Genomic DNA, 23,626 nt, shown 5'->3' on the forward strand with positions numbered 1-23,626 from the left:
GTGCAGATGAGATTTTATGATTAAGAGATTTCAAAGTGAGTTTGGTGGTCATTCCAGAGGTTATGCTTATGCTCATCTCAGCAGAATCTCACTATCTGTTACAGTAAACAGTGCCTCAAACAGTAGGGATCCTGATGGTTCTAGAGATATCTAGACACTGTAAATAGTGCAGGGAATCTCAGGAATTTGGCACCCTGTCAGTAGACCTTACTTTGGAATTTATGCTCCCCAGTTTAAAAGAGTTAGCCTCATTTGTAGATTCCCAACATGTGGCTCTTCTCTACATGTTATTTACATAAAGCCATGTGTTGGCACTATTCTTGTTAAATACATGAGCCAGAGCCTTATGTTTTTGGTCTGTTCATGTGCCAGTTGAACCCTTAATCTAAGCAGAGTTTCAACACTTACTCGCCAGGTCATTGGACCTATGTAGAACATCTAATAAGGAGATGGTAATGGACAACACCTATCCCAAGGAGCAAAGAATGTCTGCACCTCTAAGCAAGCTAGTTCCACCCATATATCCCAAGGGATCTAAGCCCCCTCTCAATTAGAATTAGTGGGCATCACCATCACAAAATCCTGAAGATTGGGGAATGAACAATGGACTAAAGTAGACATTATTTTTATATTATAGACTTACTATTCTAGCAATGGAAGAATGTTTATCATTGATATAAAGGCCATGGCCACCAGAGATTCTGAGAGGAGGGAGCCGGCAGAATAGGTGTAATATCAGGGCATTTTCAGGACATTTGGATTGTTCTGCATGACATTGCAATGATGGATATAGGCCATTATATGTTTGTCATTACCTAAAAGTGTGCAGGACAGGCTATTAACTATAATATAAACTATAATTCATGGTTAGCAGCATTGTTTCTATATGCATTCATCAATTGTAGCAAATGTACTATACTAATGAAAGATGTTGTTACTATGGGAAAGAGTGGGAGGGTGAAGGGGTGGGGCATATGGGTCCCCTCTATATTTTATGTAACATTTATGTAATCTAAACCTGTTTTAAAATTTAAAAATTTAAATAAATAAATGAATTAATAAACTCATTTAAAAATCTTTTAAAAATTAAACATCATCTGTCATTAGGGAATTGGAAGACTATGAACACAATAATATATGACCACATGCTTCTTAGAAGAGATAAAAACCTAAAAACTGAGAATACCAATTGCTGTTGAGTATATGGAGCAATACATCTCTCATTCACTGCTAGTGAGAACACAAAATGGTTCATCCAGAAGACAGTTTCTTTTAAAACTAAACATTGTCTTACCATACAATCCAGCAGTTTTGCTTTTAGGTATATATATATATGATATGAAAATTAGAGTCCAGACAAAAGTCCACACATGAATGTTTACAGCAGCTATATTTGTAAACTCCAAATCTGAAAGCAAACAAAATGTTTGTCAACCACCACAACAGGGAACAGAGAGAGTCCACAACTGCAAGCAGAATTCCATCCATCAGACATGTGGGATCTAAGGCCCCTCTTGATTTAGAGGTGGAGTGGTCATCACCATCCCAAGATCCTCAAGATAGAGGAATAAAATAAGAATTAGAGTGGACTTAATGTTATTCTACTATCGACTTATTGTGACTCTAGCAATGGAAGAAATTGTGTCACTGTCATGGAGACAGTGACCACTGGAGTTGTTGAGTGCAGGGAGAGGGAAGAAGAGGGTGTGATATGGTGGCTTTTTTGGGGACTTGGGGTTGTCCTGTAATATATCACATGGGCAGATGCAGGATATTATATATCCTACCATATCACGCTGAATGGACTGGAAGAGAGTGTAAACTAACATGTAAACAATAATCCAAGCTTTGTAGCAATGATCCAAAATGTATTCATTAAATAAAAGGAATGTGCCACACTGATGAAAGGTTGTTAATGTGGGAGGATGGGGAGTTTAGGGAGTGGGGTATATGGGAACGTCATATTTTTTAATGTAAAATTTATTGTCATCTATGTATCTTAAAAAAAAGAAGACCATAATAATTTTTGCTAAAGAAATCTCATAGCGAATTTATAAAAACAAACAAGAAAAATCTTTACCTCTCAGTGAACATACTCTAATAATGACTGAAGTAATAAATGCACAATTATGTCATTACGGCAAATACAACAAATTTTACATGTCACAGGAATTGTATGCTTTTTTTTTTAATTAAAATTATTTATTTTTACAAATTACATTAAAAAAATACGAGGTCCCAATCAACCCCACCGCCCCCACCCCCTATGCCCCCCACAGCAACACGCTCTCCCATCATCGTGAGACATCCATTGCACCCAGTAAGTACATCTCTGAACATCACTACACCCCGTAGTCAGTGGTCCACATCATAGCCCACACTCTCCCACGTTCCATCCAGTGGGCCCTAGGGGGATCTATGATGTCCTGTAATTGTCCGTGAAGCACCACCCAGGACAACTCCACGTCACAAAAATGCCTCCACATCTCATCTCTTCCTCCCATTCCCCAAACCCAGCAGCCACCATGGCTACCCTTCCCACACCCATTCCACATTTTCTCTGTGGACATTGGATTGGTTGTGTCCATTGCACATCTATGTCAAGTGGGGGCTTAGATTCCACATGGATACTGGATGCACTCCTCCTGCTTTCAGTTGTAGACACTCTAGGCTCCATGGTGTGGTGGTTGACCTTCCTCAACTCCATGTTAGCTGAGTGTGGTCAGTCCAATAAATCAAAGTGTAGGAGCTGAAGTCTGTTGAGGCTCTGGGCCTGGGTGTCTTATTATCAGTCCAGAGATTCAAATCCCCTAAATATATCTTAAACCCCAGCACCAACAACAATTCCAATAAAGTAGCATGCAAGTCTTGTGGGAAGAGATCCCCTCCGAGTTCAATTCCATCATGTAGAAACACCAGCTCCAAAGAAGGGCCATCTGCCATGGCAGTGAACCCCATCTGCCATGACCATAGGACCCATGGGTCTCTTTATCCCTCAGAAGAACCAATACCTGGGGCTGTATCTACTTTATCTGTCTCTTAGACTCTGCTCAGTTGTGCATAAGGGCATTCCTTCTGACAACCTCCAGACTCATTTTTAGAGACTCATAGCCTTATAATCTCATTTCTCCTTTCCATTTCCCCCTTATATTAGGTCAAACAGCATTTTGAAGTCATGTTATTATATGTAGACAGGGATATTCTGCTGATCCGTATTGAACCTTTAATTCAAGGTCATTTTCTAGTTGCATCTTCAGCTGGTATGTGGTAGTGATCCCTTGGTGCCAGGGAGGCTCATCCCTGGGTGTCATGTCCCATGTTGGGGGGAATGCACTGCATCTACATGCTGAGTTTGGCTGTGAGAGTGGCCACATTTGAGTAACATGAAGGCTGTCAGGAGGAAACTCCCAGGCACAGTGCTACTCTAGGCCTTGTTCTTATTGCAGATGTATAGGCTCAAAAGCATAGCCATTAGTATCAGGAACCCACTGCTGGGCCCTCCTTCCTTCCTGGTTCTTGCCGTTGCCCCTGGCGGACTGCCGCTGCTCCCCAGGGTCCATGACCGTGACCCCCCGGCCAGGCGCCCAGTACCCGCCCCAGCTGTTGTTTTTAATTGTTTCCACTATGAGTATATCTAGACATTACTATATACCCTGGGCATATGCCCTGTATAACTCCCTGTCAGCCATATATATCCTGTCAATAACATCCTGTATCAGTATTCCTCTGCTGCCATTGTTGAACCACTCTGTGATTCAAAACTTCCTGTAAAGTGAATCCCAACATAATGTCAGCTTCACAAGAGTCTTAGATCACCGAAATTCATATATACAATATACAGTACTTCCCCAGATCCACCATAAAACCTTTTCCCTTCCATAGCGATAATCTTTTAGCTTATTCATATCATATTTCCTGATACTGATGTACAGATTCCGGGACAATAGCTTTCAAACAAGGTGACATCTGTGCTTACTATGTGGTCCATGCTTTAGATTGTACAGTTTTCTAAATTTTTTAGTTATCCTATGTTTTGCCTTATGGTTTACATTATTAGTCTGTTGTCCCCTATATGTTTCTGGTGTAATATTACATGTTTTATATTCATCCTCGTGTACTCTCACAGAAATCCTCTCTTGCCCCCATATTCACCTTGGTTCCATCCATTCCACATCCATTTTCCCCCTCCCCTTGAGGGCCACAATGCCAGCCAATCTCTATTTCCCAAGAAGCCATGTCCAGAGATCCTTGCAGCAGTATTCAGGGGCTGACTTTCTCAACAACCCTAATGCCCTGGGAGCCATCCTTTCTCATGAGAGATACAGTTCTCTCTATTTGATGGCATTAGTCCTCCCCAGGGTGTGGGTCCACCCCAACTCTCACTTCTTGGGTCTCTTCCCAATGGTACAACCCACCTTGGCAAAATGAGCCTTCAGCTATTCCCCCAGAGTCCGTCCCGCATCAGACTATACCCCCTGAGCATCCTAACCAGGTGTCCCTCCTACTTATACTTTGATACGATTTTCTCAACTTTTTGTTCTCAATGGACACCTACACTCTCCCATGTTTGTATGTTGCCCCTCCCTCCCCTGAATTTTTGGACAATATTACCCCTCTTCCCATCCCCAGCCCCCCTCAAACCAACAAAGCCCCACCCGAAGGCAACCCCTTGCCCCATTTTGTCCCTTCTTTGTGCTCATACTTACCGCCAGCTCATCACAGATTCCACTCCTGCAGACGTTAACTCACATCCTTCCTCCATCCCCCGCATTCCTGTAAGCCTCTTTTCCAGACTCTAGCTCTCTGAGGCAGTTTGCTTATTTCACATCATTGAGGTCATGTAGTATTTGTCCTTCAATGCCTGGGTTGCTTCACTCAACATAAGGTTCTCAAGATTCATCCATGTTATCACGCGTGATTGTAGTGTATTTGTTCTAACAGCCGAGTAGTATTCCATTGTGTGTATATACAACATTTTATTGATCCACTCATCTGTTGATGGGCATTTGGATTGATTCCAAATTTTGGAGATAGTGAACAATGCTGCTATGAACATTGGTGTACATATATCGGTTTGTGTCCTTGTTTTCAGTTCTGATGGGTATATACCCAGCAGTGGTATTGCTGGGTCATATGGCAAATCTATGGTTAGGTTTTTGAGAAACTGCCAAACTGTCCTCCAGAATGGTTGGATCCTTCTGCATTCCCACCAGCAGTGGATGAGTGTTCCCCTCTCTTCACATCCTCTCCAGCATTTGTATTCTTCTGTTTTTTTAAAAGCTACCAATCTTATGGGAGTAAGATGGTATCTCATTGTGGTTTTGATTTGCATTTCCCTGATAGCTAGAGATTTGGAGCATTTTTTCATGTGCTTTTTAGCCATTTGTGTTTCTTCTTTGGAGAAGTGTCTGTTTAATTCTTTTTCCCATTTTTTAAATGGGTGGTTTATCTTTTTGTTTTCAAGATATATGAGTTCTTTATATATGCAAGATATAAGTCTCTTATCAGATATATGGTTGCCAAGTATTTTCTCCCATTATGTGGGTTCCCTTTTTACTTTCTTGACAAACTCCTTTGAGGTGAAGAAGGCTTTAATTTTGAGGAAGTCCCATTTATCTATTTCTTCTTTTGCTGCTCATGCTTTTGGTGTGATATTCACAAAGCCATTTCCTATTACAAGGTCCTGTAGATGTTTCCCTATACTGCTTTCCAAGATCTTTATGGTCTTGGCTCTTATATTTAGGTCTTTGATCCATCTTGAGTTGATCTTTGTATAAGGTGTGAGATGGTAATCCTCTTTCATTCTTCTACATATGGCTATCCAGTTCTCCAGGCACCATTTGTTGAATAGGCCATTCTCTCCCAGTTGCGAGGGTTTGATGGCTTTATCGAATATTATATGGCTATATACATGAGGTTCTATATCTGAACTTTCAATTCGATTCCATTGGTCTGTGTGTCTCTCCTTATTCCAATACCATGCTGTTTTCACTACTGTAGCTTTGTAGTATGTTTTGAAGTCAGGAAGTGTGATTCCTCCTATTTCATTTTTCTTTTTCAGAATGTCTTTGGCTATTCGGGGCCTCTTTCCTTTCCAAATAAATTTCATAGTTAGTTTTTCTAGTTCCTTGAAGAAGGCTGTGTTGATTTTTATTGGGATTGCATTGAATGTGCAGATCAGTTTTGGTAGGATAGACATCTTAATAATATTTAGTCTTCCTATCCATGAACAAGGAATATCCTTCCATTTATTTAGGTCTTCTTTGATTTCCTTGAACAGTCTTGTATAGTTCTCGGTGTATAGGTTTTTTACCTCTTTAGTTAAATTTATTCCTAAGTATTTGATTTTTTTATTTACTATTGTGAATGGTATTTGTTTCTTGATTTCCTCCTGATGTTGCTCATTTTTGGTGTACAGAAATGCTACTGATTTTTGCGCATTGATCTTATAACCTGCGACTTTGCTGAACTCATTTATGAGTTCTAGAAGCTTTGTTGTAGATCTCTCAGGGTTTTCTATGTATAGGATCATGCCATCTGCAAATAATGAAATTTTGACTTCTTCCCTTCCAATTTGAATGCCTTTTATATCTGGATCTTGCCTCAGTGCTCGAGCAAGTATTTCCAAGACAATGTTAAATAGGAGCCGAGACAATGGGCATCCTTGTCTTGTTCCTGAGTTTAGAGGGAAGGATTTCAAGATTTCTCCATTGTAAAGAATGTTGTCTGTAGGTTTTTCATATATACTCTTTATCATGTTCAAAAAATTTCCTTGTATTCCGATCTTTTGGAGTGTTTTTATCAAGAAGGGGTGCTGTATTTTGTCAAATGCCTTTTCTGCATCTATAGATATAATCATGTGATTTTTTTTCCTTGAATCTGTTTATATGGTGTATCACACTGATTGATTTTCTTATGTTGAACCATCCTTGCATACCTGGAATAAATCCCACTTGGTCATGGTGTATAATTCGTTTAATGTGTTGTTGAATATGATTAGCAAGTATTTTGTTAAGTATTTTTCATCTAGGTTCATTAGAGAAATTGGTCTGTAATTTTCCTTTCTTGTGGTGTCTTTGTTTGGCTTTGGTACTAGGATAATGTTGGCCTCATAGAAGGAGTTCGGCAATGTTCCTTCTTTTTCGATTTTTTGGAATAGTTTCAACAGGATTGGTGTTAGTTCTTTCCAGAATGTTTTGTAGAATTCACCTGTGAAGCCATCTGGCCCTGGGCTCTTCTTAGTTGGGAGATTTTTAATGACTGATTCTATCTCTTTGCTTGTGATTGGTTTGTTAAGATCATCAATTTCTTCTTTCGTCAATATGGGCTGCTTATGTGTTTCTAGGAATTTGTCCATTTCCTCTGAATTGTCATTTTTGTTGGAATATAGTTTTTCAAAGTATCCTCTTATGATAGTCTTTATTTCTGTGGGGTCAGTGGTGATATCCCCTTTCTCATTTCTTATTTTGTGTATTTGCATTTTTTCTCTTTTTTTCTTTGTTAGTCTCGCTAAAGGTTTGTCAATTTTGTTGATCTTCTCAAAAAACCAGCTCTTGGTATTGTTTATTTTTTCAAGTGCTTTTTTAGTTTCTATTTCATTTAGTTCTGCTCTTATCTTTGTTATTTCTTCCTTCTTCTTCCTGTTGGGTTACTTTTTTTTGTTTTTCTAATTCTGTCAAAAGTGCAGTTAGTTCTTCAATTTTTGCTCTTTCTTCTTTTTTGATATGTGAATTTATGGCTATAAATTTCCCTCTCAGTACTGCTTTTGCTGCATCCCATAAATTTTGGTATGTTGTGTTATCATTATCGTTTTTTTCAAGGTAGTCATTGATTTGTTTTGAGATGTCCTCTTTGACCCACTGTTTTTCTAAGAGTGTGCTGTTTAATTTCCAAATTGTGGTGTGAAGTCTGGGCCTCCGTCTCTTGCGAATTTCCAGCTTCACTCCACTGTGGTCAGAGATATTGTTTTGTATGATTTCAATCTTTCTGAATTCATTAAGCCTTTCTTTGTGGCCTAGCATATGGTCTCTCTTGGAGAATGTTCCATGTGCGCTTGAGAAAAATGTATATCCTGCTGTGTTTGGGTGTAATGATCTATATATGTCTATTAGGTCCAGCTCTTCTAATATACTGTTCAAATGTTTTGTTTCCTTAGTGATTCTCTTTTGAGATGTTCTGTCCTGTCCAGAGTTGATAGTGGTTATTAAAATCCCCCAGTATAATTGTAGATGCATCTATTTTTTCACTTAGTTTTCCAGCGTTTGTCTCACGTATTTAGAATCACCCTTGTTAGGAGCATAAATATTTATGATCGTTCGATCTTCTTGACAGATTGTCCCTTTCACTAAAATGTAGTATCCTTCTTTGTCTCTCACAATTGTTTCTCATTTAAAGTCTATTTTGTCTGATATTAATATAGCTACTCCTGCCTTTTTTTGGTTGTTGTTTGCTTGTATGATTGTTTTCCAGCCATTCACTTTCAATCTCCATGCGTCTCTGGGTCTAAGATGTGTCTCTTGTAGACAGCATATAGATGGGTCATATTTCCTTATCCAGTGTCCCAGTCTGAATCTTTTGATAGGTGAGTTTAATCCATTGACATTCAGTGTTATTACGCTCATAGAATTATTTGTGGTAGCCATATTTTGGTTGGATTTGTGTTTGTTATATTTTGTTTGTATTATTATATTTTCCCCTTCTATTTTTGTCTTTTTTGTTGCTCTTATGCTCTCCTCCATCTCTGACTGTCCTGTTTTTTCCTCTCTTCCTGCAGAACTCCCTTAAGAATTTCTTGAAGGGGAGGTTTCTTGTTGATATACTCTTTCAGTTTCTGTTTATCTGTGAATATTTTGAACTCTCCATCATTTTTGAATGCTAGTTTAGCTGGATAGAGTATTCTTGGTTGGAAATTTTTTTCCTTTAGTACCTTGCCTATATCATACCACTGCCTTCTTGCCTCCATGGTTTCAGATGAGAAATCAGCACTTAATCTTATGGAGCTTCCCTTGTATGTGATGGTTTTCTTTTCTCTTGCTGCTTTTAGAATTTTCTCTTTCTCTTGAGCATTGGATAATTTGACAAGTATATTTCTTGGGGTGGGCCTGTTGGGGTTTATGACCAGTGGAATGCGCTGTGCTTCTTGGATATGTACATCTGTCTCTTTCAGTAGATTTGGGAAGTTTTCAGTCATTATTTCCTGCAACATTCCTTCTGACCCCTTTCCCTTCTCTTCTTCTTCTGGAATGCCTATAATACGTATGTTTGAGCGTTTTGCATTATTATTCAGGTCCCTAAGTTCTATCTGGTTTTTTTCTACCTTTTTATTGACCACTTCTACTATCTGTTTGATTTCCAATGCACTGTCTTCCACATCACTAATTTTCTGCTCTGCCTCTTCTAGTCTGCTGATATTTGCTGCAAGTATATTTTTGATTTCTTGAATTGTGGCATTCATTTCCATCATATCTGTTATTTTTTTGCGCATGTCTGCAATTTCCCCTCCAAGTGTTGTCTTCATGTTGTTAACCTCTTTCATTACTTCATCAAATTTGTCGGTGATAAATGTTTTGAGATCTTTCATTGCTTGTGCGAAGTTCTGCTCCCCTTCCTGATTTTTAGTTTTTTGATAGGATTTAGTCGTGTTTTCCTGATTACTGGTTTGGTTTGTAGATTTTTGTTGTTGTCTTGTCATCATTTTTCCTTGATGGGTTTAATCAGATCTGTAGCTTCTTTGTCTAGTCTTGGAGATTAATTAGCTGTTTTTTTTTTTGCGTAAGTGTTATATCTTCTTTTGTCACTTTGTTCTTTCTATTCGAATTTCTTATTGCTGGTTAAGTTCACTTTAAAGGAAAGTATTAGTGCTGGGCAAAGGCAATTGTGTAAGGAAGGAAAAAGTGTAAAGTAGTATTTGTGATATATGTTAACAAAGCATCAATATGAGTTCTGGGAGGATGGAGGTTAGATCATGTAAATTGTGTAGAGTTGTAGTAGTAGGAAAGTACCTGTAATAAGGTAGATGACTGAATATGGTAGGAATATGGTACATACTAAGAAGCTATTGTTTTTGTGAGAGAGGGAAAGACAAAAGAAAGATAATCATTTCAAGGGCAGATACCAGATGGAAAACTGAACAAAGGTATTAGAAATTAAGAGTTAGACACTTAGTGGATCAAAGAAAGGGAGGTGGAATTTAGGAGAGATAGTAGATGGTGGAGGATATCAAGTTGTAGGGGAAAGGGGTTAGTGTAGATAGCCTAAATCTATTCACAGAGAAATGAGGCAGTGGAGGATGAGGAAACCCAGTAAATGTGAGGTGTTTCCTGCAGGACCTATCATATTGTTAAGATAAAATAGAATAAGAGGAAGATCGGGGACAAGAAAGAGAGGATAAAAAAAAAAGGAAAAAGAGACTTTGGGGCATACGCTGGGAGAAAATACTAGGGGATAATGCAATGCCAGGAATCAGAACATTAAAAAACTGGAATAAAAAAAAATAGAAATAGAATAAAAATAAAAGCAAAACAAAATAAAATAAAGAAGAAAAAATGCAAACTTTGAGGGATAGGATATTCAAGGGCCTCAGATGAACCTCAGGGCGTGGTGGATTCAGGGATGGACAGTCTGAGGTATTAAGACCTCAAGAGGTGTGAGTATCTGGCGTGTGGGCCGCCAGAGTCCAGGGAACTCAGACCTGGCAACCTCAAGTCCAGTTAACGGGAATCCTGGGAGCACCACAGTGCATCACAGCCTTCAGGTATCCCCGTAGCTGGGTGCCAGCTCTATGGGTGAGGTCTCATCCACAAGCTCTATCCTGTGTTCTGTGTCCTACAATTCACTCACTTACTAGGGTCTATTGTGTGGATATATCACCAATTGACTTCAGTAACCCTCCCACCCTGTGGTCCCCAGGAACGTCCACCTGGGGGCTCCTCTAGGCTGCAGCCAATTTAATGACTCAGATCAAATATCCAGGTCCAGGGGAGGGGCTCCAGCCAGAAACGCTAATAGCAGAGTCCAAACCCGAAATTCCCACGCTTCGCAAAATATTCCCCTAATCAGTTTCCAAATGTCTGCCACCCCATGAAACCCTGGTAGCATCTCTTTGTTGCTACCACTTTGAGACTGCTGTAGTTCCGCAGCAGGGGTGAGGGGGGTGGGGGCGTGGCTCTAGGTGGAAACGCTATTGTTTGTGTCCGCAATCACAACTTCCCCCCGCTTTGCCCTAAAACCCCCGTCTGTCTGCCCAAATGGGTCTGCAAGCACCTCCCTTCCACAAACCCCCAATAGGCCACCCAGGGCCCAGGAACTCCCCAGTACTGTAGAGGCTCCAAAAAATAAATAAAAATAAAAAAATAAAATAAATAAAAAAATTTTAAAAAAACAAAGAACAGAAACCCCGCCGCAGGCCCGGCTCTGCCCGCCGCTGCCCGCCGCCGCGGCCCCAGCCCAACTCCGGCGTCCGCCGCCCGCCACAATGGCCCAGACCGGCTCCGCCCGGCTCCGCTCGCTACAGCGGCCCAGCCCGGCTCCTGTGTCCACCGCCCGCTGCCGCGGCCTGGTCTGGCTCCGCCTGGCTCAGTACCCCGCCGCAGACCAGCCCGGCTCCGCCCACCGCTGTGGCCCGGCTCAGCCCTGCCCGGCCCCCTCGCCGCCGCTGCAGCCTGGCCCGGCTCCGTATGCTGCCACGGCCCGGCCCAGCTCCGGCGTCTGCCACTGCGGCCCGGCCTGGCTCAGCCCCACTGTGCGGAGCTAGAATCCTCGGCTCCGCCTACCCAAGGAGGGAATCCTCCACACGTAGCTGGGATCTCCGTGTATATTTCACAGATGGATCCTCTCTGTTACCTTCCCTCCAAATCGATGTCCAGACACATCCGGACCAGCAAAAATCCCAAAACAATCCAGTCCCAAAAGCTGTATGCTTTTTAATATGTATCAATAAACTTCATTTCTTTTTTAAAAAGAACTATTTTTAAAACCTCACCACACCATATACTTATTGACTCCATATTTGTGTCCATGTCATCTCTTCTTCATGTACTTCTAGTCTTTTCTCCTTCTGAAATTACTCTAAATCCTCCTTCAATCCTTATTACAATTAAAATCTCCCTTGTGATGCCTTTACTAACCTCCCCAGGATGAGTCTGTAATTTTTGATCCACTTCACTAGAATTCCAGAGCCACATATATTGAATGACTAAAAGAAAAAAAATGAATAAACACAGGTAAACAGATAATTTCTACAAGTGTAGAGAAAGAAGAATGAGTGAAACAAGGAAACAATGCTTCTGAGAGAGGGAAGACCCAAGAGTAAGAGATCAGAGGAAACAGATTGGGAAAAAAAAATCTATTTTAGTTTATCTGCTATTTTCACTCAGGCTTTTTAATAAGACAGGACTTAGTGTTTTAAGCTTTCTCTGTGGTCATAATCTGCTGATTTCCTTAAAGCTTCTATGAATAAAAGGTGTCCATGGAGTCAAAAATATATTCCCCCAGTACCTGTGAAGATTCTATAAGTCGCTCTGAAATTATCAAGTCAGTCTCTAAGTTCACCAATGCAGGTTCTTCCTTGAATGATGAAAGAAGTTGGAAGCTCTGTTCCCAAGAAGTGAAGTGAGATGGAATGAGTCATAAGGTCTGTAGAAGACAAATTGTGTTTTCTTTGATATAGTGAAGGAGAAGCACATAGAGTATCTGAGCAATTAGGGATTCCATTCCCATGAACCACATTAATGAAGTATTCTTTTGTCTCAATCTCCCTGAGATAATTATTTCTCTGGAGATAAGAAAGGAAAACACAATGCAAATTTGTGCCAGTTTAGTCCCTTGTGACCGCTTTGGAGCTCCATGTTCATCTCTTATCCCTGTGGACACCTACCTCCCAGGAGGAGGTCACCCTTATTAAAGTGTGGGCTCTAGTCTTGTCAGGTTTCCCATACTGATTTCCCTCTTGTTGCTTCTGGAGAAAGATTCTGAATACATTAAACTATCTTATTTCCCAATTTTTCTCCTCTGGAGTTGGCTGTCATGAATGGAGACACCCACTCACAAGGGAATTTCCTCTTGTCTCACTGCTTCTCCTTTCTCCCCCATAATTAGCAATATCTGTTCAACCCACACAACCATCTGGTTTCTCAGTCATTCAACAATATTTATTCAGCAATACTGTATGGTAAATCCTAAAGTACATTCTGGGAATGAAGAGAAGACAAAGGTACTGTGTTTCCTAACAAACTGTTCACAGTTTTAAAAAGCCAAGAAATGAGCACTCACACAATCCTTAGAAGCCTGCCCCTGGTGCACCTTGTGCCAGATGTCCACCATCCAATACCCTAAAACAGTAACCCTTCCTTACTATATCATCTACAGTGTTTTCTCAAGGATGGATATAAGACATTGAAAATTACACAAAAAATATATAGGGGCTGATAGGCTAAATATAAATCATAATGTAAAACATAAGATAACTAAAAATATAGAAAATTGTATAGTCTAAAAAATAAACCACAATGTAAACACAAATGTTACCTTATTTGAAAGCTATTGTCTCATATCTGTACATCAGTTTTAGTAAATATGGTATGACTATGTTAAAAGATTACTGCTGTGGAAGGGAAAAGATATTAGGTGGGATATGTGGGATGACTGTATATTGTATATATGAATTAAAGTGATCTAAAACTCTTGTGAAGATAAGCTTAATAATTAGAAAAAAGAAAAGAAAAAGATAGGATTTTGAATTTTTCCAAATTAATATGTACTCTATATCTAACCTTTAAACTCATCGCTATATTCCATTTTATTATTAAGGGAACCTGGCAATATATTGGGCTTCACTTTTTAGGAAGCTTTGGATCACAGAGAGGTTCAACAATGGCAGGGGAGGAATACTGGTGTGGGATGTTATTGACAGGGGACACATGGTTGACAGGGAGTTCTACAGGGCATATATCCAAGGTACATAAAAATGTTTGGATATTTTCATAGTGGAAACAATTAAAAACAACTGAGGGAGTGCTGAGTTCCTAGCCAGGGGAGCTCTATCACAGTCCCTAAAGGAACAGCAACCATCCCCCAAGTGCAACAACAAAGACAAATAAGAATGAAGGTCCAACAATGAGCCCCTGATACTAATGAGTATGCTTGTGAGCCTGTGCACCTGTAATAAGAACAAGGCCTAGAGCAGCAATGTGCCTAAGAGTTACCTCCTGAGAGCCTCCGTGTTACGCAAATATGGCCGGTCTTGAAGCCAAACTCAGCATGTAAATTTGTTGCCTTCCCCCCAGTGTGGGACATGAATCCCAGGGATAAGCCTCCCTGGTGCCGAGGGATTAATACCAAGTAGCAGCTGATGATGTAACTAGAAAATGACCTTGAATAAAAGGTTCAACTCGGACCAGCAGAATATCTCTGTCTACATATAATAACAGGAGTTAAAAATGCTTTTTGACCTAAATCAAGGGGCAAATGGAAAGGGCAAATGAGATTATATGGCTATGAGTCCAAAAAAGAGCTGGGAGTTTATCAGAGTGGTTGCCCTTATGCACAACTCAGCAGAGTCTTAGAGACAGATAAAGTAGATAGAACCCCAGGTATTTGTTCTTCTGAGGGCTACAGAGACCCACAGGTTTTATGGTCATGGCAGATGGAGTTCAGTGCCATGTCAGTTGGCCCTTCTTTGGAGTTTGTGTTTCTGTGTGATGGAGCTGGACTCAGATGTGATCACTTTTCAGAAGCCTTTCCTGTTACTTTACCAGAATTGTAGTTGGTGCTGGGGGTTAATATAAACCCAGGGGATCTGAATCTCTGGACTGACCATATGATAGCCAGGCCCCGAGCCTCAGTAGACTTCAGCTCCTACACTCTGGTTTATTGGACTTACCCCACTCAGATAACATGGAGTTGAAGAAGGTCAACCACCATACCATGGAGTCAAGAGTGCCTACAACTGAAAGCAGGAGGAATGCATCCAGCATCCATGTGGAATCTGAGCCCCCTGTTGACATAGATGTGGAATGGACACAACCAATCCAAGGTCCACAGGATGTAGGAATAGAATATGGATTAGAATGCACTTACTGATATTCTACTCATGAACTATTGTGATTAGTAATTGAAGAAAATGTGGCATTGGTGTGGAGAAATTGGCCATGGTGGCTGCTGAGTGTGGGGAATGGGATGAAGAGATGAGATGTGGAGGCGTTTTGGGGTCTTGGAGTTGTCCTGGGTGGTGCTGCAGGGACAATTAGCAGACATTGTAGGTCCTCCCATGGCCCACTGGATGGAACATGGGAGAGTGTAGGCTATGATGTGGACCATTCACCATGAGGTGCAGCAATGCTCAGACATGTATTCACCAAATGCAATGAACGTGTCATGATGATGGAGGAGAATGTTGCTATGGGGGGAGTAGTGGGGTGCCGGGGGTAGGGGGTATATGGGGACCTCGTATTTTTTGAATGTAATATTAAAAAAATGAATAAAGACCAAAAAAGTGAAAATAAAATAAAGATGCAGAATCAGGATTATAGTAAAAAAAAAAGTGTTTTCTCAACATTATAATTTCAACCACGCACACATCAATCCTGCGTGTTCACCTTTCCACCCCGAACATACCCACAATTCCATGGACCATCTGACCCAGTGTGTTATATTCGTGGGCGTAGAGCAATACAATGAGCAAGAATTGTTCTACTCCGATAATGAAGAGGACACATAGATGTCCTCAAATAGAGGGGAGAGTATCTCTCAAGAGGAAGGCTTGCTCCTAATGGGACAGGATAGACCAGTTTGTCAAGCCCTCAGCATTGTTGCAAGTATCTATGAATCTTGTCCTTCAAGCAATGAAGCTTGGTTGCCAATGTGGGCCCCAAGGAGAGGGAGAGAGAGAGAAAATAGATGGAAGAGGGGGTAACTGGGGGTAAATGGAAGTGTTCTGTATGATCTTGCAATGATGGATACAGGCCACGATAAATTTCAACAAAAATTTATAAAAGTGTATGGTCTAAATTGTAAACCATATTGTGTACTACTGAGCATGTTTGGTAGCTATCCAATATTTGTACATCAGTTGTAGCAAATGTAACATCCACATGTAAAAACATCATTGGTGAGGAAGAGGGAGGATGTTGGGTATATGGGAGATACCTATGTTCTGTGCATGACTTTACTGTGACCTTAAACTTTTTTGAAGATATAATGAAAAATAAAAGAGGCAAGACACTGAGGAAGAAATGGAAGAGATTGCCTTGCCACTATATATAAAAGACAACACCTATTAGAGTGATGAAAGGCAAAACCTTAAAAAAAATTATAAAAATTTTCATTTTTGTTTTCTTTATATGAGGTCCTCATATACTCCCTCTATATGAGGTCCACATATACCCCCCACACCGTCACCACACTCCTCCCCCCATAACAACAATCTCCTCCATCATCATGAGACATTCATTGCATTTGATGAATACATCTCTGAGCACCACTGTACCTCATGGTAAGTGGTCCACACCGTAGTGCACACTCCCACATTCCACCCAGTGGGCCATGGGAGGACATACAATGTCTTCTAACTATCCCTGCAGCACCATCCAGGACAACTCCAAGTCTGAAAATCGCCCCCACATCTCATCTCCTCCCACTCACTACCCCAGAAGCCACCATGGCCACTTTCTCTACACCAATGCCATATTTTCTTCGATTACTAATCACAATAGTTCATGAATAGAATATCAGTAAGTCCACTCTAATCCATACCCTATTCCTCCATCCTGTGGGCCTTAGAATGGTTGTGTCCACTCCACATCTATATCAAGAGGGGGCTTAGATTCCACATAGATGCTGGGTGCACTTCTCCTGCTTTCAGTTGTAGGCTCTCTTGGCTTCCTGGTGTGGTGGTTGACCTTCTTGACCTTCAAGTTATCTGAATGGGGTAAGTCCAATAAACCAGAGGACAGGGGTTGCAAGTCTGTTGGGGCTCAGGGCGTGGCTATCAGATGGTCAGTCCAGATATTCAGGTCCTTTGGGTATACACTAAACCCTAGCACCAACTACAGATCCAGTAAAAGCAACAGGAGAGGCTTGTGGACAAAGAACACATCTGAGTTCAGCTCCATCACACAGAAACACAAACTCCAAAGTAGGGCCATCTGACAAGGCACTGAATTCCATCTTCCATTACCATAAAACCTGTGGGTCTCTGTAGCCCTCAGAAGAACCAATACCTGAGGTTGTATCTACTTTATCTGTCTCTGGGACTCTGCTGAGGTGTGCATAAGGGCAACCCCTCTAATAAGCTCTCAGCTATTTTGGAGACTCATAGCCATATAAACTCATTTGTCCTTTCCATTTTCCCTTTTTATTCAGGTCAAAAAACATTTTAACTCCTGGTATTTTATGTAGACTGATATATTCTGCTGGTCTGAGTTGACCCTTTTATTCAAGGTCATTTTCTAGTTAAATCATCAGCTGGTACTTGGTAGTAATCCCTCAGTGCCAGGAAGGCTCATCCCCAGGAGTCATTTCCCACGCTGGGGGGAAGGCAACACATTTACGTGCTGAGTTTGGCTTTGAGACTGGCCACATTGTAGCAACACGGAGGCTCTCAGGAGGTAACTCTTAGGCACCCTGCAGGTCTAGGCCTTGTTTTTATTTCAGGTGCACAGGCTTAAGAGCATAGTCATTAGTATCAAGGGCTCATTGTTGGACCTTCCTTCTTTTTTGGTCTTTGCCATTGCACTTGGAGGATTGTTGCTGTTCATTTCAGGACTGTGATAGAGCTCCCCTGACTAGGAACTCAGCACTCCCTTAGTTGTTTTTAATTGTAAGCACTATGAAAATATCCAAACATTTTTATGTACCCTGGATATATGCCCTAGAAAACTCCCTCCCAAACGTGCATCACCTGTCCATAACATCCCACACCAGTATTCCTACCCTGCCATTGTTGAGCTTCTCTGTGATCCAAAACTTCTTCAAAAATGAAGTCCAATATATTGCCAGGTCCATTAATAGTAAAAAGGAACATAGTGATGAGTGTAAAGGTTAGATATAGAATACATATTAATTTAGAAAAAATAACGTACAAATAAATTGGGGAATCAAAAAATTAAAAAATTCAAAGCTTTGTTTTTGATGCTCTGTCTTCCATCACTGCAATAAGTGTTGCACTGTATGCACATTGGCAAGGCAACTTCTTCCGTCTTTTCCTCACTGTCTATGTCCTTTCTTTTTCATTTATTTCCTAATTATTAAGCTTACTTTCACAAAAGTTTTAGGGCACCGTAATTCACATATACAATATACAGTACTCTCACATATCCAACATTAAACCCTTTTCCGTTCCACAGCAATAATTTTTTTTTACATATTCATACTATATTTACTGAAACTGATGTACAGATATTGACACAATAGCTTTCAAACAAGGTAACAGTTGTGTTTACATTGTGGTTTATATTTTAGACTATACAATTTTCTAAATTTTTAGTTATCTTATGTTTTACATTATGATTTACATTTTAGCCTATCAGCCCCTATACATTTTTGGTGTAATTTAACATGTCTTATATCCATCCTTGCATAATCTTGTGGAACACTTCTATTGCCCACACAGTTATATTGGTTCCATCTATTCAATACTTCTTTTCCCCTCCCATCAGGGCCCACAGTGACAGCCAATCTTCACTGCTTGAAGGGCCATGTACAGAGATACTTGCAACAGTGTTGAGGGCTTGACATGCTCAACTGCCCTAATGCATTGGGTGCCACCATTTCTCTCAAGAGATACAATTTTCTCTACTTGAGAACATCAGTCCTCCACAGGAAATGGGTATAACTTTGCTCTCATTACATGGGTCTCTATCCAATGATATAACCCGCTATGGCAAAATGAGCACTCACACACTGCCTAGAAGCCTGTTCTGCATTTGATTATCACCTTTGAGCATCTTAAATAGGTAACTTTCCTTATATTTTTGAAAAAGTTTTCTCAGCATTGTAGTCTCAACCAAATACCTGACAATCTCCTATGTTCCTATGTTCCCCCACCATCCTCCTAATTTCTTGGGCAATATTACCCATCCTCCCATTGCTAGGCCCCCTCAAGTCCACAAAGCCCTACCCAAATTTAGCCCTATGTCCCATTTTACCCCTTCCTTGTGCAAATACCTTCAGCTTATATAGATTTCTCCCATGTAGGTGTCAGCTTACATCTTTCCTCTACCCCCCAATATTCTTTAAACCTATCATCCAGTCTCTAGCTCTCTGAGGCAGCTTGGTTTACTTATTTCATATCATTGAGATCATGTAGTATTTGTCCTTCAATGCTTGGGTTGTTTCACTCAGTATAAGGGTCTCAAGATTCATCCATGTATTCACTTGTGTTTGTAGTGTATTCATTCTTAAAGCTGAGTAGTATTCCATTGGATGTATATACCACATTTTATTTATTTATTTATCCATTCATCTGTTGGTGGGCATTTGGGTTGATTCCAACTTTTGGCAATAGTGAACAATGCTGCTATGAACATTGGTGTGCAAATATCGGTTTGTGTCCTTGTATTCAGTTCTACTGGATATATACCCAGCAGTGGAATTGCTGGGTCATATGGCAAATCTATAGCTAGTTTTTTGAGAAACTGCCAAACGGTCCTCCAGAATGGTTGGATCCTTCTGCATTTCCACCAGCAATGGCTGAGTGTTCCCATTCCTCCACATCCTCTCCAGCACTTGTAGTCCTCTGTGTTTTTGATAGCTGCCAGTCTCATGGGAGTAAGATGATATCTCATTGTAATTTTGATTTGCGTTTCCATAATATCTAGTGATTTTGAGTATTTTCATATGCTTTTTAGCCATTTGAATTTTTTATTTGGAGAAGTGTCTGTTTAAGTCTTGCCACTTTTTAAGATGTGTAGGTTGTCTTTTTATTTTTTGAGATATAGAAGTTCTTTATATTTGAAGGATATTAATCTCCTATCATATACATGGTTACCAAATATTTTTTCCCATTGGGTAGGCTCTCTTTTCATTTTCTTGACAAAGTCCTTTGAGGTGCAAAAGGCTCTAATTTTGAAGAAGTCTCATTTATCTATTTGTTCTTTTGCTGCTCGTGTTTTGGGTGTGAAATTCATGAAGTCATTTCCTATTACAAGGTCCTGTAGATGTTTCCCTACATTACTTTCTAAGGTCCTTATAGTCTTGGCTCTTATATTTAGGTCTTTGATTCACCTTGAGTTGGTTTTTGTATAAGGTGTGAGTTGGTAATTCCCTTTCAGTGTGTTTGGTGGACTTCGGAATATCACGTGTCTGTATCTATGAGGATCTATATCAGAATTTTCAAATTGGTTCCATTGATCAGTGTGCCTCTCCTTGTGCCAATACCATGCTGTTTTCACTAGTGTACTATGTTTTGAAATCAGGTAGTGTGATTCCTCCAATTTCATTTTTCTTTTTCAATAATCTTTGTATATTCGTGGCCACTTTCCTTTCCAAATAAATTTCATAGCTAGTTTTTCTAGTTCCTTAAAGAATGCTGTGTTGATTTTTATTGGGATTGTATTGAATGTGTAGATCAGTTTTGGTAGGATAGACATCATACGAATATTTAGCCTTCCTATCCATGAACAGGGAGTATTCTTCCTTTTGTTCAAGTTTTCTTTGGTTTCATTGAATAGTGTTGTGTAGTTTTCTGTGTATAAATTTTTTACACCTTTAGTTAAATTTACGCCTAGGTATTTGATTTTTAATTTACTATTGTAAATGGTATTTTTTTCTTGATTGCATCCTCACATTTTTCATTATTGGTGTACAGACATGCTACTGATTTTTGCGCATTGATTTTATAACCTTCAACATTACTGAACTCATTTATAAGTTCTAGAAGTTTCGTTGTAGACTTCTCAGGGTTTTCTATGTATAGGATCATATCATCTGCAAACAGTAAATTTTGACTTCTTCCTTTCCAATTTGAATGCCTTTTATGTCTGATTCTTGCTTCAATGCTCACCCAAGTACTTCTAACAAATATTAAATAGAAGGGTTGATAATGGGTTCCTTGCCTTGTTCCTGATCTTAGAGGGAAAGATTTTCAGATTTCAAAATTGTAAATGATGTTAACTGGAGGTTTTCATGTATATCTTTTATTATGTTCAGAAAGTTTCCCTTTACTCCAGTCTTTTGCAGTGCTTTTATTAAGAAATAGTGCTGTATTTTGTCAAATGCTGTTTCTGCATCTATAGATATGATCATGTGATTTTTTCCTTTAATCTGTTTATGTGGTTTTTACATTAATGTATTTTCTTATGGTGAACAATCCTTGCACACCAGAAATGAATTCCACCTGGTCATGGAGTGTAATTGATTTATGGTGCTGTTGAATATGATTAGTAAGTATTTTGTTGAGGATTTCCACATCTATGTTGATTAGAGAGATTGGTCTGTACTTTTCCTTTCCTGTGGTCTCTTTGTTTGGCTTTCATATTAGGATAATTTTGGCATCATTGTATGAGTTATGCAATGTTCTTCTGTTTCAAATTTTTGGAAGATTTTCAGCAAGATTTGTGTTAGTTCTTTATGGAAAGTTTGGTAGAATTCACCTGTGAAGCCATTTGGCCCAGGGCTCTTAGTTGGGAGGTTTTTAATGACTGATTCTATCTCTTTACTTGTGATTAGTTTGTTGTGATCATCAATTCCTTCTTTCATCAATATAGGCTGTTTATGTACTTCTAGAAATTTGTCCATTTCCTCTGAATTGTCATTTTCGTTGGAATATAGTTATTCAAAGTATCCTCTTATGATAGTCTTTATTTCTGTGGGGCCAGTGGTGATATCTCCTTTGTTATTTCTTATTTTGTGTATTTGCATCTTCTCTATTTTTTTCTTTGCTAGTCTAGCTAAGGGTTTGTCAATTTTATTGATCTTCTCTAAGATCCATCTCTTGGTTTTGTTTATCTTTTCAAGTGCTTTCTTATTTTCTATTTCACTTAGTTCTGCTCTTATCTTTGTTCTTTCTTTCTTCTTCCGGCGGGGTTAATTTGTGTTTTTTTTTCTAATTCCTCCAAATGTTCAGTTAGTTCCTCAATTTTTCCTCTTTCTTCTTTTTTGATGTATGAATTTATGGTTATAAGTTTCACTCTCAGTACTGCTTTTGCTGCATCCCATAAGTTTTGGTATGTTGTGTTATAATTTTCATTAGCTTCATGGTAGTTATTAATTTCTTTTGAGATTTCCTCTTTGACCCACTGTATTTCTAAGAGTGTGCTGTTTAATTTCCATATCTTGGTGTGAAATCTGGGCCTCTGGCCCTTGCAGATTTTCAGCTTGATAGTGGTGTATTAAAGTCCCCCACTGTAATTGTAGAGACATCTATTCCTTCCCTTAGTTTCTCCAGTGTTTGCCTCAGATATTTGGAGGTACCCTTGTTAGGAGCATAAATGTTTATAACTGTTCTTTCTGTTTGAATGATTATCCCTTTCACTAATATGTAGTGTCAATATTTGTCTCTCACAATTGTTTTGCATTTAAAGTCTGTTTTGTCTGATATTAACATAGTTACTCCTGCCCTTTTTTGGTTATTATTTGCTTGTAAGATTCTTTTCCAGCCATTCATTTTCAACCTCCTTGAATCCCTGGGTCTAAGATGTTTTTCATGTAGACAACATATAGATGGAACATACTTTCTTATCCAATTTTCCAGTCTGAGACTCTGGACAGGTGAGTTTAATGCATTGACATTCAGTGTTATCACTTTCAAGGAATTATTTATACTAGCAATTTTTTCTTTGGATTTGTGTTTGTTATATTTTGTTTGTTTTTTTTCTTTTTAGTTGTTCTTACACTCTTCTCCAACTCTGTCTCTCCTGTTTTTTTCTTTCCTTCTATAGAATTTCCTTTAGTATTTTTTGAAGGGCAGGATTCTTGTTGGCATACTCTATTAATTTCTGTTTATCTGTGAGTATTTGAACTCTCTATCATATTTGATTGTTAGTTTAGCTGGAAAGAGTATTCTTTTTTGGGAATTTTTTTTTCATTTAGTACCTTGACTATGTCATACCACTACCTTCTTGCCTCCATGGTTTCAGATGAGAAATCAGCACTCAATCTTATGAAGCTTCCTTTGTATGTGTGTTTTTTTTCTCTTGCTGCTTTTAGAATTTTCTCTTTGTCTTGAGCATTGGATAATTTGACAAGTATACGTCTTTGGGTAGGCCCCTTGGGATTTATGCTATTTAGGGTGCATTGTGTTTCCTGGATGTGGATGTTCATCTCCCTCACTAGGTTTGGGAAGTTTTTATCCATTATTTCCTCCAACACCCCTTCTGTTCCCTTTCCCTTCTCTTCTTTTTCTGGGATGCCTATAATGCATATGTTTTCACATTTTGCATTGTCATTCAGGTCCCAAAGTTCCTGTTGAATTTTTTCTCTCTTTTTATCTGTCAATTCTACTAACTGTTTGATTTCAGATGTACTGTCTTCCACATCACTAGTTCCTCTCCCTCTTCAAATGTACCGTCATTTGCTGAGAGTGTATTTTTGATTTCTTGGATTATGCTGTTCCTTCCCATCATATCCGTTGTCTTTTTTTTTTCATGATTGCAATTTCTCCTGCATGCTCTCCAAGTGTTTTCTTCATATT

The sequence above is a fragment of the Dasypus novemcinctus genome, chromosome 31, assembly GCF_030445035.2.
Source record: "Dasypus novemcinctus isolate mDasNov1 chromosome 31, mDasNov1.1.hap2, whole genome shotgun sequence".
In the NCBI taxonomy this organism is placed as follows: Eukaryota; Metazoa; Chordata; class Mammalia; order Cingulata; family Dasypodidae; genus Dasypus; species Dasypus novemcinctus.